General features: G+C 47.5%; 1 long non-coding RNA gene and 1 pseudogene across 8 annotated transcripts in view; one reads left to right on the forward strand and one right to left on the reverse strand.

The window, feature by feature from the left end:
- The window catches only part of LOC123843159 (uncharacterized), an 88,691-nt gene that overhangs the window by 17,137 nt on the left and 50,827 nt on the right, over positions 1 to 20,727 (forward strand). For 3 of the 8 annotated variants that reach the window (XR_010411288.1, XR_010411282.1, XR_010411286.1), the window contains one exon: positions 13,154 to 18,827. The exons of 3 other annotated variants lie outside the window; for them this stretch is intronic. This is a non-coding gene — a long non-coding RNA (uncharacterized LOC123843159). Of the gene's footprint in view, positions 1 to 2,793; positions 9,920 to 13,153; positions 18,828 to 20,727 lie in introns of those variants that run through there. 2 more of the 8 variants (XR_010411290.1, XR_010411284.1) reach the window with 2 other exon arrangements.
- Positions 409 to 1,152, reverse strand: LOC123844991 (MICOS complex subunit MIC19-like; annotated as a pseudogene).

Raw genomic sequence — 20,727 nt, forward strand, 5'->3', positions numbered from 1 at the left:
TTTTTGTCTCCTTGCTTGCATGATCAGCATCAGTTAAAATGAAGTAGCTCCCTAGATAGTCAAGGAGAAAAGAGAGAGAGAAAACCAACACACCACAGCCTAGACAACTCCATCCAGCACCTCTGGGCTGAGATCAAGGTTTGGTGCCCCCCCACCAACCCCGCCAATTACCTTAGCCCCCATCCCGACCCCAGCTTTGCTGGAGTGAGGGTTCACCCCCAACCTTAAAAAGGTAGAGAGGGCTACCTCTCCCTTTCCATCATCACAAACAGTGCTGACTAACACAGCAGTGTGTCCTTGCTGACTGATACCTGATCCAAGCCTCAGCTTTTCAAACTGCAGCTCATCAAACTGAGATACACCCTTGCTGGATCTGCTCTCTGGTGCCTCTCTCTAATCATCTTCTCTTTAAAGGGAAAAAAAATGTCTGCCTCCAGAATTACCATTGAGGGGTTTTGCTTGTTCTAGAAGCTGACTTGACGCTCCCTTCTCAGGCATGCTCCGTGTGGCCTGATGGACACAGCGCACATACCGGTTGGCCAATGCGGAGCCGCTGAGCGTCTGTCTGCTGGGTGTTCTGGCAGTAACACTGGAGAACCTGGGCCTGCAGATCAGCCCAGACAGGATGAAACTCACACTGGTTCAACCTTGCTTCCGCTTCCCCAGCAGCTTTCCGATATTGTTCAGTAGTGACTTTGTGGAATTCCGAGCTGCTCTCTGTAGAATGCATCCTGCTTCTTTATCGCTCCAGCTTTCTCTTCCAGCTGCTTAGCGGGTGCTTTGCCTTGGCTCATGCCTCTTCCCTTGATCCCCTCTCTGTCGAGGAATAGTTCTGGTTAACTGCTCATTGGCACAGCGCTCCCTCGGTCCAGCTCTTTGCCTTGCCTTCAGTCGTTTCTGAATTTCAGGGTCTTTCCTGACTTGCTCCAATGGCAGCCCTTCAGCTACTCTTCTTTTCACTTCTTTTCACTTCTTTGTCAGAAACTGAGGCACCAGAAGCACCAGAATACTGCTGAGACTTTGAACCGGATGGGGAGCTGTCCCTCATACAATCAATCACATTTTCCAAAAACCGGATGCCCTTCACCACGGTGATGTTCTCATTCTCATCTGCCTCAAAGGTGACCCGCGGGTGCTGGCAGTCCCACCCATGGCTCCTGCTTCTGTCCCCGCAGAGACCTAGCTTGCACCCATGAGCACTTCAGGCCCCCTGTGCACACACACGCACACGCGCCTGGAAGCGCCCGGACTCTTCCCTTGTACAGCGGGAGTGAGGCCACGACCCCCCATGAGCCATCGGTGTCCTTGTATATTGATTGCCCTTAGTATTACATATGCGGACTGGGTGGGGAGCATCCAGAACACAAGCCAGAGACAAGGGTGTGCACATATCTTCATAGTTTATTTTGAAAGTGAGTGATTCCAGAGACGGGGAGAGTGCAGCAGGAAAGGAGGAGAGCCAGTACAAGTGTGCACTCTCAAGTTGATCACTGGGTCTCTGTGTTACTCAGTTGTTCTCCAGAGAAGCAAGCAGAATGAAGAGATTGATTTTAAATAATTGGCTTATGATTATGGAAGCTAGGAAGTCCAAAATCTGTGTGGGCTGTCAGGCTCGAGACTCAGGAGAGCTGATGGTACAGATGAAGTCCAAAGACAGTCTGCTGGAGAATTCCTTCTTGCTCCAGGAGGTCAGTCTTTGTTCTGTGCGGACCTTCAACTGATTGGATGAGGCCCACCCACATTATGGGCGACATTCTTCTTTACTTAAAGTTCACTGTTTTAATGTTAATCTCATCCAAAATACTCTCCAAGTTGACACGTAAAACTAACCATCACAGGCTCGACCCCCTGGTACCTCCCAGCAGCGTGTAGAGTGGACCTCAGATAGTACAACTCTGGACAGAGGGAGCACTCGCTTGCTGGTGCTCCACATCCTTTGGCCCAGACTTGTCCTATGGGATGTGAACTCTCATTTCCTGGTTGAGGATGCATGAATGCCGGGCAGGTTCTCAGTTTCTCCACCTTCTGCTAGAGACTTTTAGACTTACTGTTTTTCCCACTCATAGGAAAAAGCATTTACCTTTTCGTCACCCCCCAGGAATCATCACTGTCTTCTCTATGTCTTAATGCCCATTCTCTGTCCATGGCTGTCACCGTGTCCTGCAGGCCTTTTGACCACACTGTCCTGCGATCCCTGTTGAATTCCCCACCTGCCACAAAGCCTCTGCGGGCAAGGACCTGCCCTGTTGTTCCTGTTTCCTCGGTTCCTTGGTTCTTATTAATAGCTTAATAAGTGTGGCCGGAACAGATGGAACAGGTTTTTCTTTTTGACTCTACCAGTGTTTTATCACCACTGGGGTCGTTCTCACTGGGCATTTAATACTCTGTGGTTGTGCCTTGGCCCAGCCTTGTAACCCCTGTGGCCCCATTTTCTCACACATGACATGAGAGAAATGTTATTACTCAAAGGCTTGTCGCTGGATGGAATGAAGCATCAGGTGCAAAAGCACTTGTTACCTGTAAAGCAAAGCACAGGCTCAGGCTGCCAAGGGCGCCACATGGTCCCCCAAATCTGTTCTCCGCATCATCTGCAGGAATCAACATGCCATGGGGTTTGTTGACACTTCCCATCTCCTTTGTTGCTGGTGGCCACATGCTGGGACGTGTGCAGACACTAGTACAACTTCTAGATTGTTCCTGACCTAGAAGATGAGCCCTGGCCCTGGAATGGGGCTCCTTGCCCTTCTTGAAAGCTGCAGTGCGAGTGTGCTCACCACCTACCTTTTACCCTAGGAGGAAGACCACGCGCTTGGGGTCAGCACTGCAATGAGCCGGAAAGGGGCTGGGTCATAATCCTGGACCTTGGGACTGTTAGGTGCCCACGAAATAAGTAAGCCACCGTATTTTAGAGTCTGTTTCAGCAGCCGGGACTTTGTGCTGTTATTATAAGTACAGTGTCAGCAGGAGCCTCAGCTATCCAATGCCTCCCTACCTATGACACTAAACTCATGTTGGAGAAGAATCCTGTGGCCTTTTTTCTTAATGAGGACATTAAGTTGGAGGGCCAGGAGAAATTGAGGTCTGTATTATACCAGGTAGGTGGACTGGCTTTGTTTTAACCACATTCATGTGAATAATTCCAGACAAAAGCACTGATTTCATATCAAACCATGTGCTTTGTGAAGCCTTGGGCAGAGGAGATGGAGCCGATATAATGAAATTTTTGCTTTCCTTACTGGGGCCTTGGCCAGATCTTTCTGGGACACAGCATTTATTAACCAGAGTCTACCTATAAGATGGAGCTGAAGAAATTTTCCCTGAGAGGAAAAAGCCCAGTGCTCTTAGTTGGACCGAGCTAAGCTCAATTCCAGTGTTATTATTGCTTAGCAGTGAAGTTATTTCATCTTCCTGAGTCCCTGATTATTATTATTATTATTTTATTGTTTTCTATCTGTTAAATGAAGACACTGCTGTCTACCTCCCAAGTATTCCCAGGTCACCTGTCATTGAGATCAAAGGGTCTAGCATATGCCTGGGCATTTCGTACACTTCACAGATACTAATTTCTGTCTTTCATCTTCCTTGCTCAGAAAAAAATTGGGGAAGCCTTTATTGAAAAATTTTTCTTGGGCGTCTGGGTGGCTCAGTTCGTTAAGCAACTGCCTTCGGCTCAGGTCATGATCCTGGAGTCCTGGGATCGAGTCCTGCATCAGGCTCCCTGCTCAGCAGGGAGTCTCCTGTTCCCTCTGACCCTCCCCCCTCTCATGTTCTCTCTATCTCATTCTCTCTCTCTCAAATAAAATCTTTAAAAAGAAAAATTTTTTTTCTTAAATTGCCTTATAATCCCACTTTCTCAGAGAGTACTTGAGGCTCTCTTCCAAAGGGATGTAATTTCTAAATAAAGGTTACAAAATGCTTTTGCAGTCCTTTTAGGACACGTTATTTCTGATCCTGAGATGTGTGTGTCAGGAGGATGGGGGTAGATTTAATTCATTATGAAAGAGGTGCTAAAAGATGCACCGTCTGGGAGAACTGGGCACTGGAAGGGAGATCTGGGCCCCTGGGGCAGTTCCAGAGTCAGAGGTCTCTCCCATGGAATCTCTTTCCCACCTCTTCTCGTCGTCGCCTGCATGCCCAGCTCCCATCCGACAGTAACGGAGAGTACGGTTCCTTCCTGTCTGCTTTGCACAGAGCAGGCACGTTGCAGGCTGACAGCAGCAAACTCTGAGAACCACCTGTTGTGCACAGGGACTGCTGCCTTCGCTCATTTAGCACCTGACTTGGGTGTTCTCCAGTCCTTGCCAACCCCCCCCCCCCAACAAGTCTCGTATAAGCATTGCTTGAACCCCGGGGAACTAATTCCTTCAAATCTGGCCTGGTACCTGGCATCTGATCAATCAGCATTCGATGTATTTGACCCCAGTCTCGTGACCTGGGTCAATTCATTTTATGTCCCCAGACTTCCTTCCATTGCCTTCTCTGCCACGGGAGGGACTTTGAATGAGACACTCTCTCCAAGGTGCCTTTCAGCTCTAAAGTTTTCATACTCAATATGTGATGTCACTTTCCAGTAGCTTCTACTCTCCAGCTACTCATTCCATCCCCCCATCCCAGCCCAAAGACAACTAGCAGCATGGCCTAGGGTTTGGGGATACAGATCTAGTCTTTTTTGTTTGTTTTTAAAGATTTTATTTATTTATTTGATAGAGAGAGCACAAGTAGACAGAGCAACAGGCAGAGGGAGAGGGAGAAGCAGGCTCTCCACTGAGCAAGGAGCCCGATGTGGGGCTCGATCCCAGGACCCTAGGATCATTACCTGAGCTGAAGGCAGACGCTTAACCCACTGAGCCGCCCAGGTGCCCCGATATAGATCTAGTCTTACCAGAAACTGAGATTACTCCCATTTCTTTCCTTTCTTTTACATCCAAGACTATAATCATGATTCTTAGCATTTGACTCCTCCTTGATGTACTGGAGGTCCCCAAGACTACTCTCAGGGTCAAAATTTGCTTGAAGGAGTCATAGAACTCAAAAAAGCGCCTATCCTCATGGTCACAGTTTGTTACCATGAAAGGATACAGATTAAAATTGGCAAAGGTGGAGTGCCTGGGTGGCTCGGTTGGGCGGCCAACTCTTGATTTCCGCCCAGGTCATGACCTTGGGGTCCAGGGATCCAGCCCCATGTTGGGCTCTGCACTCAGTAGGGAGTCAGCTTAAGGATTCTCTTCTCTTTCTCTCCCTCTCCCACTGCCCCTCACCCACTCTCTAAAATAAATAAATCTTAAAAAAAACAAAATTAGTAAAGGTAATAGGTGTAGCAGACGGTCCAGAGAGACCAGGCGGGGAGCTTCCAATTGTCCTCTCCCAGTGGAGTCCTGTGGACAGCGCCTCATTCCCCCAGCAAGGATGGTGGAGGGAAGTGGGTGGATTTGATAGACATTTAATCTGATTTGAGGAGGTAGAATTGGTAGAATGTGAGGGTTGCAGAACAGGAAAGTTAAGGATGACCCCCAGTTTTCTGCTTATGTTAAAGGGAACATCGGAGGTGGCTTGAGTCTGGGGAGGGGATGGAGACAGTGAGTTCAGTTTTGAATATACTTGTGTGAGGTCCCTGTGGTACATCCATGTGGGTCTGCAGTTCAAAGAGGAGGTTGGAACTAGGAGTCATAGGTGTCCAAGGAGTAAATGAAGCCCTGGAGGGGATGAATTGCCTAGGGGTGGAATTCAGGGAGAGAAGGCACATTCTTGAGAAGCTCTGATGGCACTAAGAATCCTTGGTAAGCCAGCCAGGGAGGCTGAGAACCGCCAACCTGGGATGCAGGCAGAAAGCTAGGAGAAGGTGTCTAGTGTTCTAAGGAAGGGCACGGTTAGGGATCTTGAATGTGCAGAAGGATTACCTTAGATGAAAATTATACAGCATCAGTTGGATCTAGCAAAATAATTGGTCCCGGGTGACACTAAAAAAACAAAACAAAACAAAAAACATTTTGGAAAAGGTAAGGTTGACTGTAGCGCTTTGCAATGGATTGAGAGATGAGGAGTAGAGAAGCTGCCGAAAGCTAGAGCTAGTGTAGACAACTTTACAGAGGTTTGGCCGAGAACAGATGGGTAGAGATTAGGAAACAGCTGGAGGGCAGCACCATGCAGGAGTGGGGTTTTGTTTTGTTTTTCTTTGTTCTTAAAAGCAGAGGAGCCCTGAGCATCAGGGAAGAATCTAAGGAGAGGCTGAAGATAAAGAAGGGAGAGTGTGAATAGAATGCAGTTCTTGAGAAGGTGGGGGCTGGACCCCAGGGCACCAGGGGATGCTTACCCCAGGAGAGCAGGAGGGAGGGAGAAGGATGCTCGCAGGTGCAGGAAGAATAAGTAGTACCACTCCCTTCCTCAGTGCCATGGGAGGGAGCCACGGGAGCCACTTTCTGTTAGTTCAACACCCCAAACTCTTGCTGATGATTGACTTGTGCCAGACGCTGTACTATGAGCTGTGATGCAAGTGGGAGTGGATCTCAGGCTCTCGTGGAGTCAGAGAGGAGTCGGGAGACAAACCACCACGACCAGAGCTAACCTTTGTGGAGCACGGACTCGGGGCCAGGCAGTCGTAGCATTTCGTCCCCGCAGGAACCCCAGGGAGTGGGCAGCTGTGTCCTTCTATTTTAACTGATGGGGGGATGGAGGTGCAGAGACATTGAATTACTGTCCGAGGCTAAAAGAAACGGTGGGTCTGGAATGCAAGTCCAGGAAAATCACTCTGCAGGCGATGCTCCCCATGTCAACATCACGCGTGAGCTCCAGCTCATAAACCACGTCTCGGGAAAATGACTGGCCAAGTCACCACTTTTCTGGGGCAATCCTGGTTTAGTGTCATCCTCATTTTTTCAACGAGGGCGGTTCACTCGCTTTCCTCCTGGCATCCCTTCCGCTGGCATGCTCCTGCTTACCCTTTATAATCCAGCCTGTTAACCCTCTGCCTCCGCTGCAAAGCTGGTCTCTCTGTTTTAATCCTTCTTGGTTTTTAGTTATAGTTATTTTCTGCATCCCAAACTGGGCCACAAAGGATTTGTTTTAATTTAGGAATCTGTGTGGGATATCTTAACAAAAGGCTCATAGAGAAGATGGTATGAGATTTTAATCCTCAGCCTGAACTTCTCCCCTAAACTCCAGTGTGTGCACAGCATCGGTATTTGGATGCCGAACAGGTGTCTCAGACTTCCAAGCTCAAAGCCCCAGAGCCTGATATCCACCGTTGACTTGACCCCCTTTGTCTGCTGCCCGCTGCAGCCCTCCACTCTCAGCTAATGGTATCTCTGTAGTGCCCTAGGTATCTCCATAATGGTAACACTACTCAGCTGATTACTGCCTCATATTTTATGGAGAACACAGATACAATTAAATGAAGACCACTTCATCCCCCCCCCCCCCCCCAAAGCTGCAAGTCTCTCAGCATCCTTTGCCATGGTTGACCACTCTGTCCTTGAAATACTTAATCCTGGGGGCACCTGGCTGGCTCAGTTTGGAAAAGCATGTGACTCTTGATCTCACATAAGTTTGAGCCCCACGTTGGGTGTAAAGATTACTTAAATAGATGAAACTTAAAAAAAAAAGGAATACTCACGTCCATAGTCTACTGTGATACCCAGGGAATTTGTCTTGATTGCCATCTGCCTCCGAGTCTGCCCCTTCTCAACTTCGACCAGATCTCCCAGTGTTGGCGTTCTCCAAGGCTCTCTAGTCTGCTCTTTCCTCTTTTCCTGTCTACACTGTCCAGGGCTTCTCATGTATTCTTGAAACTCCAACTTTGACTTGAAATGCATCTTCTGTCCTGACCTTTCTCATGAACTCCAGACTCTTATGTCCAATGAACGCATCTCAAATGAAATTCCACCCAAGCTCTCTCTCAAAAAAAGTTAAAATTTAAAAAAATTAAGTAACACACGGTATAATATTATACCTCTGAACAAATTTAGTTCAAGATGCTTTTGAAACTAGTTTATCTTTTCTTGAATCACTTGTGGGTTGTAAAATATAGTTTGTCTCATAAGGTCTCAATGTTACATTGTTTAAAAAGAAAACATTTTATCATGACAAAGATTCTTTTAATCAGCCTCCTGAAACTTCTCCTAAGCCCACCTGTTTGTGCACTTTTTTGTAAAGCCTGGTTTTAAGTAAGTACCCTGCTAAGTCGGTTTAACCGGAGTCCCCCACCCTCCACATCTGATCACCCTCGATATCTGCTCAGGTTCCTCATCCTCTACCACCCCCCAGGTGAGGTCTGGTCACCCTCACCTGTCTTTAGCAAAGAACTCTGTCAGGTTGGTTTAGCTCAACACCTCCCCCCCCCGACAACCACTGTCTCTGCCACCCCTGATATTCCCTCTCTGTAATTTTCCATCCACTGACCCCCACCTGCTCCCTGGCTAGAAACCCCCACCTGCCCATGCCGTATTCCAAGCTGAGCCCAGGCTCTCTCCAGCATGGCAAAATCTCATAGCAGTGGACCCCACTCATGAATACAGTGTGCCTTACTATCTTTAACAATTGTTACTGAATATTTGTTTCTTTAACAATCTTTGCAAGTTGAATGTATGGCAGTCTTCAATATAGAAAGAAATGTATTTGACTCTCATAAGCCATTTTTCTTTCCTTTGTGACCAGAGCAGGCATTTAGATTTTATTGCAGAATGTTTTCCCCATTCACACCACCACCAAATTTCCCTCCTTTTTTCTTTATTTTCCATTGCTTTCCCACCTAAGCCAATCAAAGCTCACACTTGCTGCCAGGAAAATCCAATCACCTCTCCCTCCTTTAAAGCCAGACCCTGTCAGCTGAGTGTTGGTCCACAGGTCAGCTACAGGCTGCAGGAGGGCAAAAAGCACCAGGAATGGAAGGTGGGAAAGTCATCCATCATGGGCTTCTTGAATCTCACATGAAGAGCCCTGAGGAGTCTGTTCCTGAGCATCCCTCTCCCTGCCCCACACCACAGCCCCTGCTCCTTCCACTGAAGACTGAAGACAGCCAAGCTCCCGACTTTGCTGTCTTCTAGATAAAGGAAAGAATAGCCTCACACACCTCCTCTACAGGGTTCTGGGAAATTATTAACCAGCCCTCATTTTAAGTTCAGCTTGGACTTGGGGCACCTGGGTGGCTCAGTCGGTTAAGCATCTGACTCTTGGTTTCGGCTTGGGTCATGATCTCAGGGTCATGGGATCAAGCTCTGAGTTGGGCTCTGTGCTCAGCAGGGAGTCTGCTTGTCCCTCTGCCCCTTCCCCCACTCGTGCTCTCTCTCACTCAAATAAAAAATAAATAAATGAAATTAGCTCGGACTCAGGTTGGCTGTTGTGGGATTCTCCCCTCCCTCTTGACCTGCCTAAAATCCCTCCTGCTGGGAGGAATCAGGACAGAATCGGTCACATGGTCTTGAGGAGGAGGAGGATGATAACTAGGTCACATTACACAACCCTCCCCATCTCTCCATGTTTGCTCCTTCAATCCCCCCAACAGCCTAAAAGAGTAAGGAGACTGAGGCCCGAGAGCCTGAGCAGTTTGCCCCATCACAAAGCTGCTGAGCGTCTGAGGCCGAGTCTGAGCCTCCGCTGGCTTCCAGAGCCCTCACTCTGACCCACACAATCTCGCTTTCTGGGGCTTGGCCCCAGCGTAGCCCTGAATCTTTGTTTCATGGAGGCCAGAACCAAAGTCCTTGCATACCGCTCTCCCCCTCTGGGGAAGAGAAGAATCACTTTAGGCCATCCGAGCATTGGCACATTTGCATCTTCTTCAAGGAGTTCTCCTTGTCATGGTCCAGTGATTTTTACATGATATGTCCACAATACCTACCCACCACACCCTTTGATCAGTAACACAATGTATATAAATCAGCAAATACAACGTATTAGAATATAACATAAATGGACACATGTATGTAAATTGATGAAGGCAATGACTAAGGGACCCTAAGTGGACACTCACTGGTTCCTGAGGATTGATTCTCTAGTTTCTACACTCCCTCGTGGAAATTTTGAGAGCGAGCGAGTCAACACAAAGCCATTGTATTTCAGGTACTTTCACACTGGCTCAGTGCTTCCAAGAACTTTCTTGGAACTTCTTACACCTCTTGTCACTCTGTTGAATTGTAGTTATCTACCTGCTGATTTCATTTCCCCCTCCCCCATACTCTAAGTGTCCGGAGGGTGGACTTGAGCTCTGATTCATCTGTCTATCCTCCTTCCACCCACTAGAGCCCACCCTTCCCCAGACGGTGTCCAGTGCCATACCTTACCCATTATCGGGCTCAGGACATATTTGATGGATGAATGAATGAACTGTCCCCTCACTAAGACACTCCCTGATGGAAGAGACATGTATACACACACACAGGCTTGTCTCCATGGCCTAAATGAAGATCACTCAGGATTTCTGTATTGAACCTTCATTATATCAAGAAGGGCTAGAACAAGAAGGCAAAGCAGTTACTCTCAGTAAAGTCCCAATGAGACTAGTGAAGTGGTATGAATATTTGAAAGAAGACACCGAATTCCAACAAGGATGGTCTAGCTCCCAACACCTTCACCACGATCACTCTCACTGAGTCACCACAGGGTTCCGGAGCCTTAGTGACCCCGAGATTGTAGAGGGCCCCGCCTCCCTCCCTCCCCCATCTCTGATTACTGGTAGGTTGCTGTTCCAAGGCCTCAGCTCTGAATGACATGAGGCTCATGATCATGATCTACAAGTTCCCACTCGGGGCTGATGAGTGTCATTTCTGCAGGAAGGAAATACATCTCAATGAAAGTAGTAACGATTTCTTAAGTAGCTTTATTGAAATCAGGTCTCGATCCTGGATATGTGGGGGAGGGCTAGGGTCTCTACCCTCATGTTTATAGTCTCCTTGGGAAATTTAAAAAGTGACAGTAGGAGGCAGCCAGCAGTGTGAATTTAGCATGATGGAAAGCAACGGCTTGAGCTGTGTGCTGCATAGAATGCAATAAACCTGTAAGCGACAGGTTTCAGAATTCTGAGAACAGAGAGGTGCCTCTGGGCTGCGCCTGCTTGGAACGCTTCCCCCAGAAGAGGATGGTCCCGTATGGCCCTGGGACCAGAGAGTGGCGGCATGCCCAAGCCGTTGGTCAGCAGGTGGACCTCCCTTAAGCTCGACAACCAGACGGCACAATTATGGTGGGACTCAATGAATGGGATGATTTCTGCTTTCCCTCCCCCAAGTTGATTTCTTTCTACTTCTTACCATTACTTGATGAGTCTGTGTATGAATTAATAGCTGTTCCTTCGTTCTTAGTAGCACTGCTTGCTGCTGAGAATTATGACAGAGCTAAAAACGAATGATTGCCAAGATGCACTAATTGTGTCTCCAGGGAAGTGCCCAAGATACTCAGATTTTCCTCTCTCTTCCTTCTTGTTGCTTTCCCCTAGTGAGTAAGTTTGCGCTAATCACTTTTGAAGGAAGCACGTTACGCTGTAATTCCAGCACATTGGGGTTTGTCAGCGTAAGAGCTAAGAGTCAGATTGGATCTGTTGGCCGAGTGGTCGGCAGCTGTTGAAATGAGCTATGCCAAGACCCGGCTGGTTTTGTCTCACGTGCCAGGAAGGGAGATGCTGACTGTGCATCAGCACAGGGGTAAAATAAGTCAGGTGGCAGGATTGGTATGCGATTTCCAACTCTTGATCCAGGGCTTTGGCTCTTTCAGCCCAAAAGGAAGAGGAGAGGGTGAGGTGGTAGAAACAGCCCATATACCAACAAACGCTCAGAGGGCATCCTCTGTAGGACGTGGTTGGCTCACTTGCATAGCAGGACCTCACTGCATCAGAATCTTTGGGCTTCATACCTTATGAGTGTCCACATCTAGCATTTGGGGTTGATAGTTAAGGATTAAAGACCTCGGGTGGAACTGAAGTGGGTCAGATTTCTCATATTTTCATTCGGATTTTCACTAAATAGAATTAGACTGATTTGTTGCGGTTTGTGGCCAACACAGTTGGCTCCCTCTCCTTCCCTCAGCCCTCATCTCTACACGTTGAGAGCTGCTTACCACAAGCACCGGGGACCCTTGTCCTGAGGATTTTTTTCTGACTCCGGGACCATATGGGTCTGGGACATGGGGCAAACCAAGCCAGAAGTGTAGGAGAGTTAATGCTCCAGAAGCAGCCCTCGCCTGATGTTGGATGGCGAAGAGGTAGGAAAGCATAGCTGGGTTGGGCTCCAGGTACCCAATGGGTACCTGGCTAGATAACACTCTGTACTGGTCCTTCCCTTCCCTGCCTCACATCCCAGCCCATCCCATCGGAGTTCCCAGGGATCAATCACCTTCTATTACAGGTCAAATTATGCCCCACCCCTCAAAGATATGTTGAAGTCCTGAATCTCGATCCTTGATTTGGATATAGGGTCTTCGCAGATGTAATCAAGTCAAGATGAGGTCATACTGAATTAGGGTGTCCTCTTAAGAAGAAGGGAAGAGACGCAGAGAGACACACAGGGAGAAGGTCCTGGGAAGGTGAAAGGAGAGATTGGAGTGATTTATCTAGAAGCCAAGAATCAGCAAAGATCGCCAGAAACCACTAGAAGTGAAGAGGAAGACATGGAGCAGATTCTCACCCAGAGCCTTCGGAGAGAGCACAGCCCTGCTGACAACTTGATTTCAGACTTTAACCTCCAGAACCTAGGGAGAATACATTTCTTCATTTCTTTTGTTAAAAGCCACAGCCCTGGGAAGCTAATACAGCTCCCAAATAAACTATGGGCACTTGGATCCCTATTTCAGGGTCTGCTTCTCAGGGTCACTAAGCTAAGATAAGGAATACAGGAAAGGATGGATTATTGAGCACTGACTCTTAAATATCTTAATGAACAAGGCATGCCCTTGAATAGAAAGAGGCTCTTCTCATTAACAGACAAAAAGAAACTGAATCCTATTTCCATGAGTGGAACAAATGTGAGAAAAATCACATATAGTGTTTGTGGGAGAAAGGTGTGTGGTATAAATAAGAGAAAGGTGGGAACCAATGTGATGAATGGTTTCCTTTCTGTCCAGAGGGGCCAAATACACATCAGTGATTCTCTGCTGTTTGCATTTCTTTGCAACCATGCAGTTGGGTGGTCAGTGGAAACCGCGGCACCCAGATTCTCCTCTCTCATGTTTCTTGCAGGATAATCCAGGGTGGCTGTAACTGCAGAGCATATCGCTGACATTGAAATTTCGAGAGCGACACTAAGATGCAGTAGATCGTGAAAGTCTCATGTTAGATCTCACTCTGCAGAATTTATAAGGACAGTTTCGGGGACTACTTGCATGGCTCTTGGCCCCTCAACCCATGAAAGCGTGAAGAAGGAGATCCAAGAAGGAAGAGGGAGGAAGGGGGAGGATGGCTGGGACTTTCTTGGGAGAGAGCTGCCACCATCCTACGACCCCATGCGGAGAGCACCATGTGCACCCTGCCGTGAGAGAGACACTGTCCTGGAGCTACTTTGAGATCCAAAGAGAGAAGACCACCCCCAGTGCTGGCGAGGATGTGGAGCGACACCATCTCTCATTCATTGCTGGTGGGAACGCAGAACGCTGCAGCCTCTGGAGGAGACAGCCGGGTGGTTTCTGACAAAGCTAAGGGTACTTTTCCCATGAGATCCAGTGATCAGTACTTACACAAAGGTGTTGAGAACTCTGTCTACACAAAAATCTGCTCACGGATGTTTACAGCAGCTTTATTCATGGTCACCAACACTGGGAAGCAGCCAAGACGTTCTTCAGGGAATGGATAAATAAACTGTGCATCCAGACAATGGAATGCAGGGTTCCCCCGCTCTCTGAAAGGAGGGCATTCTGATGAAAACTTGTGGAAGCCAAAATGGGCTAAAGCAATGAGCTGATTATCACTAATTCAGATGGAAAAAAATTTGAGCATTCCCAGATCCCAAAAATAACCTTTCTTAGGCATTCCTGATAACTTAGGACACATCTGGCCAACAAATGCACAAAATAACTCAAGATACAGCACCGATGCTCACAGTTCAAAGCTCTGGCAGCTTGAGGTTGAGATGCTGAGTGTGGTCCTGGGGCAGGAGCTTGGGGGCCCCATTCCTGCTGCTCAGGGCATGCACTGTCTCAATAAACAAACACCAAACCCTATTTTCCCTTCTTCTTCTCCTTCTTCTTCCTCTCCTTGTCCTCCCCTCCCCCTCCTCTTCCTCCTCCTCCTTGTTCTTCTCCTCCTCCTCCTCTTCCTCCTCCTCCTCCTCCTCCTTCTTCTTGGTAAAAGTGACAGTCGTCTTCAACTTTCTTTCAGTTAGCAAAAACAGGTACTAATATAGGCCTTTCATAAAAGCAACGTGGTGTAACGCAAACTTCCAAAAAGTGGAGGACGCCTGTATTATTCAGTGCTAAAAGACATGAGCTATGAAGCCATGTGAAGACACAGAGGCACCAGAATTCTAATTCTGTGGCATTCTGGAAAAGGCACACTGTGGGGACCCTAAAGAGATCCGTGGTTGCCAAAGGTTGGAGGAGTGGGGGTGAATAGGCAGAGCACAGTGGATTTTTTGGGCAGTGAGACCACTCTGTATAATCCTGTAAGGGTGGATACGTGTCATTATACTCTTGTCCAAACCCATAGAATGTACAAGACCAAGACCGAACCCTCATGTCACCTGTGGACTTTGGGTGATAATGACGTGTCAGTGTAGGTTCATTAATTGTAAGTAATGTGCCATTCGGGGACAGGATGGTGATAATGGGGGAGGCTGTGAGTGGGAAAGCTCTGTACTTTCTGTTCAACTTTACTGTGAGCCTAAAACTACTTTAAAAAAAAAAAAAAGTCTATTTAGAAGGTGTTGTCTGTGTGGCAGGCATGGAGCGAGGCTGTGCAGACAGGCCAAGGAGCGCAGGGAGCATGGTCCACAGATAGCCTCCGAGTGTCGGTATCTCAGAGACCCACCTTGCCAAGGTCACGCCCTTTCCAGGGCAGCCCACATTCGGTGACCCAGTGAGCTGGGCACAAAGGCCTGATAACAGTAGATAGTGGAGGCCCCAGTGCTCCTCACTCGAGTCTAACTGGCCTCGGTTATTGGGCCTACATGGTACTATGTCTTCTGTCCAGTCCTATTCCTGCCCCTCCTTGCTTTCACAGGGTGGATCCTTTTTTTTTTTTTAAGATTTATTTATGTCTCCTAGATAGAAAGAGAACACATGTGGGAGGGGCAGAAGGAGAGGGAGAGAGAATCTGAAGCAGACTCTGTGCTGAGCGCGGAGCCTGATGTGGGGCTCAGTCCCAGGACCCTGAGATCATGACCTGAGCTGAAGGCAGATGCTTAACCGATTGAGCCACGCAGGTGCCCCTCACAATGTGGATCCTTAAGAAACATCTGGCACCCCAAATCCCGTCTCAGCATCTGCTTCTAGAGAACCCACGCTGGATGCCATTCTTCATGATCCATCCTGGATTCGACCTCTCCCATCAAGCAGGCCCAGCCCACTATATTCACAATCTACTTCATGATGCAGCTAGCTACTTATGCCAAGAGTTTATTTGATAGGGCGCCTGGGTGGCTCAGATGGTTAAGTGTCTGCCTTCGGCTCAGGTCATGATCCTGGAGTCCCTGGATCGAGTCCCGCATCGGGCTCCCTGCTCAGCGGGGAGCCTGCTTCTCCCTCTCCCTCTGCCTCTCTCCCTGCTCATGCTCTCTCTCTCTCTCTCTATCTCTGTGTCTCAAATGAATAAAAAAAAAAAAAAATCTTTAAAAAAAGAAAAAAGAGTTTATTTGATAAAGGATCCCCACTGCCCTATTTAGGCTTCTTGCCGTTTTATTAAGGAGCAATATTTCTCTTACATTTTTCAGGAGAATTATTTACCTTTTTTATTTTAAAAGTGTTTGAAATTCTTAAAATATATGGAAGAATACCAACGATAACAAAAGAGATGCTGTTGGTTCACGACCCTTTCGGGAGCTTCCCGGGTGGAATCTGAAGATGGCCCCCTGTACCCAGAGGGCCGGGGGAGACAGAAGAAAGACCCAGGCCACACCAGGTTGGCAGGTGACAGTTTTCATGAGCAAAGGGATCTTATATCTGAGGCTGGACTTGAGCGGAAGCAAGATGAGTCGATCCCCGCCGGCCAGATCTTAAAAGTTTATATAGAAAGAGACCTTAACTGGGTTGAGTCATGCATACTGTGCAGGTGTTCTCAACACCATATCACTTCCTCAAGGTTGTGTCATTGGAGCAGCCTCTGAGAGGGGGAAGGTCAAGCAGAACCCCCATTCCAAGGACAGGGGAAGGTATGTGATCACCTGGGTTCGGCTCACGGGTCAACTGGCAGTCACATCTTCTCAATGACCTTTCCCAATAGACACCCACATAATCAGCACTCAGTGTAGATCTTTTGTCCTGTTTCCAGTCTCTCTGCTGAATTTTTAAGGACATAAACCATTAGTGATATAACTAATGTTCTCCCCCAACCCCTTCCTTCTTCTGCCCACAATATACTTCCATGCATGTTTTGGTCGCTCTCCTGCACATGAAGGTGTCATAAACATGACATGCCATTGATTCTGTGTTTTAAGTTGTGCAAAAATGGTATTATACTGATTCCATTGTTCTGGAACTTGCTTTTGTCACTCAGCTTGCTCAGAGGACTGGCCATGTGGATCCGTGCAGATGTGGTTCATTTGTTTAAATCGCTATCTAGAATCCCATCACATGGTGGACGACCCCTCAGAGACTTGGGTCTTTTTTCACGCAAATGTGAAAATAGTGCTGCAGTGAATGTCCTTTTCGTGTCTCCTTGGGAGCATGGGCACGTTTCTCTCTGGTGGAATCGCAAGGTTGAAGGGCACACAGCCCTCCAGCGATGTTAGCGATGCCCCAGCGCATTGAACCAGTCTCGCGCCTACACCAAAGGGTAGCCCACATTCTCTGGTGTTTTCAGACTTTGTTGTTACTCTGGTGTCACACCTTTGCAGATCCCTTGATTATTAGTGGGGTTGAGCATCCCTTATATTTATGGCCATTTAAGTTTCCTCTTCTGGGGACTGCTTTTTCATATTCTTTGCTCATTTTCTACTGAGTTGCTGGGTTTCTTTCTTTTTTTCTGTCTTTCTTTCTGTCTTTCTTTCTTTCTTTCTTTCTTTCTTTCTTTCTTTCTTTCTTTCTTTCTTTCTTTCTTTCTTACTTTTCTTTCTTTCTTTCATCTCTTGCATTTTAATGCAACTTTTCATGTATGTTTCGTCTCCCTGCCTGGATGTTGAGTTTAAGAGAGCAAGACTAAGCCTTCAGCATCAATCATGCCATAGGTGCTCAGTGGCTACTTAAGGATTGGGTTGGACTTTTTAGATTGAGACACAAAAGACTGAAGGTTACCAGCCAGGCTGGTATTTTCAACCTGTCCAATAATTGGTTGGGTTTCCTGTATTGTGGAGCTGTTGACTTCCATAGTGCTTGGCTGCAGGATGGAACCAGCCAGACCACAAGCCAAACAGCTGTATTCAGGAAGGCCTCAGACAGGTCACCTGTGCCCGTCAAGTTATTAAACAGGGAGCGGTCTGGACCAGTTCATTTCCACAGTGGCAGTCTGAGGGCAGGGTCCGTCTTCCTCACTCAGTGAGCTGCAGGGCTTCTGGCTCCAGGATGAGTTGTGGAACTTCCAGAGTATCTCTTTGGAAGTATCTCGGTGGGACCAGCACCAAGGGGGTACCTAGCACCAAGTACCCAGGAAGTACCTGTATCCACCCAGGGACTGAAGTCAGTATGCTGGACACAGTATGGCTTGAGCGTATATACCATCGAGCAGAATCTTTGGCATAGGATACCGGAGCTGGAGGAACTCTCTGAAGCTGGCGAGCATAACCATCTCATTAGGTAGATGCTACCTTTGGCCCAGAAGGACTAAATACTTGGTCAAAACCCACAGTGCAGGTTAATGAGAGGATTGTGTGCATGCACGCATGTGTGTGTGTCTATGTGATCAAACCATACCACAAAATATGTTGAGAGAATTTTTGAACAGTATCCGATATAAAATTTTTTTTTTCAAGAATTTGATACAATGATGAAATGTCATCAACAGCCATGCAATGTCCAGCAACAATCCATTAATGTTCTGCTCTGTGCCTGGTACTGCTCCGGGTGCTGTGGGTGCAGTGGGGGCCAAGCTGGAGAGGATGCCGGCCTTTGTAGGGTGTCCATTCCAGTTGGGGGAGAGCCCCAGTCAACTGGTAAATAAATAAATAAACGAACAAGCTTATGTCAGACAGTGATAGGTGCTGTAAAGATAACAAGACGTGATCAGTGTTCAGGTTTTTCGTTCCCTGAACAAATATTTATTGAGCTCCAGCTGTATCCCAGACACTGCACTGGGCCCTGGGAAATGGTGGGAACAAGACAGAAGAGGTTCCTGAACCCAGAGATTTGATTGTGGTTGGGAGAAATGCTGTGATACGTGAAGAGACATAAAACTCCAGATGACTAGCTGCTATGAAGGAAGGAAGCAGATGATAAGATGGAGCAACAGAGGGGGAGGCTTGGGAGAGGGGCAACTTGAGAGTGCTTCCAGAAGCAAGTGCAAAGGCCCTGAGGTGGGAAAGGGCATGGTCAGTGAAAAGCAAGGAAGCGAGGAGGCCAATGTGGCTGTGATCTGGTGAGCCAGGAAGGGAGGTGAGAGGGGAGCTGGAAGCTGGGGAGGAGCCGTATCACCTCCCGCCAGTGTGATGGAGGAGGGAAAAGCAACGGGCACATCGGTCCTTGGGCTGGCTCCTCTCCTTTTTCCCTTTTGCTGGCTGGTGGCACATGAGAACATTTAGTCTCTTTGCTGGTTGGGTGTGTGATCCCTGGAGCCCCCTGCCTTACCATAAAAGGATTTTCAAAGGCAGTTTCTGAGTGTTCGATGGTCTTCCAGATCGACCACGGTTTGAGTCCTGAGCGATGGTTCTGGCATATACTCAGCCCATCTATGAAACGCACGCTATTTATTCCACGGCGCTGAGTGGGTCCCAGGGGGCTATTTTCCTCCATTGTGTAAATCCGTGCTTAGAGAAGTTTAGCACACAGATTATGCACTCAGCCAGCTGAAATGATTCTCTGTTGCTATTACAGTCAACGGTGAAAATCACACACACCACTTTGTAAAGTAAATGATTTTTTTCACCTGATAGATCATAATAGCTCTCCAGAGTTGTTAAGGTCTAAACAGTCCATTGAGAGCTTGTAGAGGTAGGGGGAGGGGCTAGGGGTGGAAGGGGTGGGTCGGGGAGAGAAGGAGTCTCATCATGCCATTCCTTCCAGAAATGTGGAACGACAAATATGGGCGCCCACTTTTCCTGGAACTCCAGTCTGCACGTAATGGGCTCATAAATATCACTGAGTATTTTTCTGTATTTCCAACACAAGCTTCTGTGTGGCTGACACCCAACCCCTACCCTTTTTTGGTCAGCCCTTTGTAATGTGTGTAAGGAGCAGAGGGAGGACCATATAAGTGTTTATGGTATCATAAGCACACAACCATGCGCCACTCTGCTCTGAGATCTAAGTCAAGACCCACATCTTGAGGAAATACACCCACTCCCCCGATGCTCCCCTTTAGAGAGTCCTGATGATGGTGACAGCCATTACCCACTGAGCACTCTCTGTGGGCCACACACCACCCTGTTCTAACTCCTTTATCTGTGTCAAACAGTCTAACACAAAGATGTGCCAAGCCAGTTGATGTCATTCCTGTTATTTAGATCAGGAAACCAAAGTAGGACAGGCTAAGTGACCCACCCCAATCCCACGAGTAGTCACATGGTAGGTGCTGGAGACTCACTGAATGAATGCATGAACAAATGGGTGGGACAGAGTTAGAAGTCTTGAGTGTTGGCATGAAGCCATTCCATGCCATCCTCCTCTTGCCCCCCTCACCTGCAGCAGCATGGGGACAGGTGGGTGCTTCCAGGCATGAGACTCAGCCACTTGCTTACAGCAGACCAGAGAGTCCACAAGGGACTGACTTCCTCAAGGAGTGACTTACAGGCCACCCATATCGGAACATTGGGAGGAGCCCAGGAATCTGCATTTTGACAAATTCTGTAGGTGATTCTTAAGCAGAAGATGGAGTGTGTGTCTATTAAGATGAGAGAAAATAAAAGTGGAGATACTGTTCTGGTGAAGACATTTTTGGATAGTTTTCCAATAATGTTCCCCCTCCTTTATATTGTGATAAAATATACATAATGCAAATTTTAACATTGTAACCATTTTTTCCCTAAGAAAATGTATGCAGCTTATTTTTTACCAATAACAGAATTACATGGTGATATCATATGGATGCACTCTTGATATGAATATGATTTTGAGATTCTTAAGATCTCTATTAACAGGGTTCTTCCATTTTTTATGTCCTTTTTTTGTTACTTAAAATTTTTATTGAAGTAGAATGAACATACAGTGTGATATTCATTTCAGGTGTACAATATAGTGATTCAACAATTCTACGCAATACTCAGTGCTCATCACAATAAGTGTACTCTTTTTTTTTTTTTAATTTTATTTATTTGACATAGAGACAGAGAGAGAGGGAACACAAGCAGGGGGAGTAGGAGAGGGATAAGCAGGCTTCCCGCAGAGCAGGGAGCCCGATGCGGGGCTCGATCCCAGGACTTCTGGGATCATGACCTGAGCTGAAGGCAGACGCTTAACCGCCTGAGCCACCCAGGCGCCCCACAATAAGTGTACTCTTAATCCCCTTTATCTATATCA

Source organism: Mirounga angustirostris, unplaced genomic scaffold (genome assembly GCF_029215605.1).
Source record: "Mirounga angustirostris isolate CCGP_5_RB_7025 unplaced genomic scaffold, mMirAng1.0.hap1 SCAF_5, whole genome shotgun sequence".
NCBI classification, from domain to species: domain Eukaryota; kingdom Metazoa; phylum Chordata; class Mammalia; order Carnivora; family Phocidae; genus Mirounga; species Mirounga angustirostris.